This window comes from Otolemur garnettii, unplaced genomic scaffold (assembly GCF_000181295.1).
Source record: "Otolemur garnettii isolate 467f Iridium unplaced genomic scaffold, OtoGar3 scaffold00011, whole genome shotgun sequence".
NCBI classification, from domain to species: Eukaryota; Metazoa; Chordata; class Mammalia; order Primates; family Galagidae; genus Otolemur; species Otolemur garnettii.
In genome coordinates this window covers 8084267-8086326 of record NW_003852406.1, presented here as the reverse complement: position 1 = coordinate 8086326, position 2060 = coordinate 8084267, and positions in this window count along the sequence as shown.

The window sequence follows — 2060 nt, the reverse complement described above, 5'->3', positions numbered from 1 at the left end:
TTTTTTTTTTTTTTGAGACAGAGTCTCACTTTGTTGCCCTTGGTAGAGTGCCAACTATGGTTGCTCATAGCAAGCTCAAACTCTTGGGCTCAAGAGATCCTCTTGCCTCAGTTTTTCATTTTTAGTAGAGACAGGGTCTCACTCTCACTCAAGCTGGTCTTGAACTCCTAGCTCAAGCAATCCACCCACTTTGGCCTCCGAGAGTACTGGGATTACAGGCATGAGCCACCACGCCCAGCCTTGCTTTCTTAAGCAATTATAAAATATGTCAGTGTAAATCCAACATATACTGTAGCAAAGCATTTGTCAGGTAAATCATAGAGTCTGTTAAGTTAAAAATCACACCATTTATGAATTTAGAAAGAAGAGCTTTATTTCTTTTAAAGGGTTACAGCTGCAAGGTGGCCAAACAATGGGAAGCACAGACTCTGGCAAAGCCTGGAAACAGGCACTTTGCAAGATGTGAACAGAGATTTATGTTGAATGGGTTGGCCAGTATACATATTAAACAGGTTAGAGGAGGAGCTATGAATATTCATAGTGGTGGGCTTAACTAGCACATATTGAACAAACATGCATATTACATAGCGCCCATGTTCACCTCCGGGTGGAGATTTAAAATATTGTATTACAGTTAGGTCCCATATGTGCAAAGGTCTTTTCAGGATATCAAGGCAGTCAGGAGTACAGCCTCTGGAAACAGGCCAGAACCAGTCATGCTCAGTGGTCTCTTATCAGGAGAAAGGTGTTGAAATATGTCTCTTGTTCAGTCAAAGATCTAGTTATGGTTTATAGAACAGAGGGTCAGCTGGTTAGTCTGGTGGTGCACTGCAATTGTTTTAACATTGCATATCTTGAGGCCAGGGCTTATTTAGCTGCTGGAGAAAAAGGTAAACCTTGCAGCAGTGACAACATAGTTTAAAGTGTAGCAGTGCATTACTTAACTCTTACCTGGCATGGCCTAATTATAACTTGGTATTATTGCCACAATGTCTATTATGTCAGTCTTAAGATCTCTATCTTAACCTTAATGCTGGTAAGTTGTTATGTCTCTCAACTGCAAATGATAGAAGGTATAATGAGGTATGTTCAACCTCCCTGTCATGTCAAGGAACTTGGTTTTTAAAGATTCTTTGGCATCCTCTTAGCCAAGAGGTGGTCTGTTCAGTCCGTTGGGGAGCATAGGATTTTATTTTTAGTTTATAGGTTGTTTTGCCCCAATTCTCAAACCCTAGAGCAAACCCTACGTAGGTGTCTTAGCAGCCTTTCATCTTATGGGATTTAGAGAACTACAGAAATGTAGACAAGCTCCCAGTAGCCTTGTGAACAAAGTTCTCTGAACATGAAGTTCAGAGGAAGGGGGCTTTATTCCACTGAACAGTTTCCAAACCAGAGAGCCCAGCCATGGGTGTAAAACAAAGGTATGTTCCAGAGACCAAAGGGTAGGTTCCTGTTTTATAGCAAAGGTTCCTGGCCAGGCCCATTTATGCAAATGAAGCATTGAAGCTCATTTAGTTATGATTGGTTGAAAGAAGTGAGCTCTCAATGTTGGTTCACCTGAACTCTGAAAATCCCAAAGTTGAACAGAGGTATGAGTTTGGGGGGAACTCGGAGTACATGAGCGATCTCTAGTCAGCAAATGGTCACTTGTCTCTATTTTAAATTTAGACCCACTAAGCCAAGCAGAATCCATCTTATAAGATTAGCTTTCAGGTTCCCATTGGTTCAGAATCTGTAAGAAGAAGAACTGTCTAAAACAAGAACATGGTGTTAACTTTTTTTTTAGTTTTAAAATGTCCACTTCATTCCATATAATGCCTAACCAGGTATTATTTACAACTGAGGAAGAGATGGCCCGTGAAATTTATTGGTAAAACACTCTAAGAAATGTAGTCCAATTTTATATATTTCCAGGCTTGGCTAGACAAGTATATCACAATGCAGAAATATGGGTATCACTACTACATTTCACATAAAATAAAAGGGAAGTATCAATAAACTTAAGAAATAGGAAATTCGGCTTGGCGCCTATAGCTCAACCGGCTAAGGCGCCAGCCACG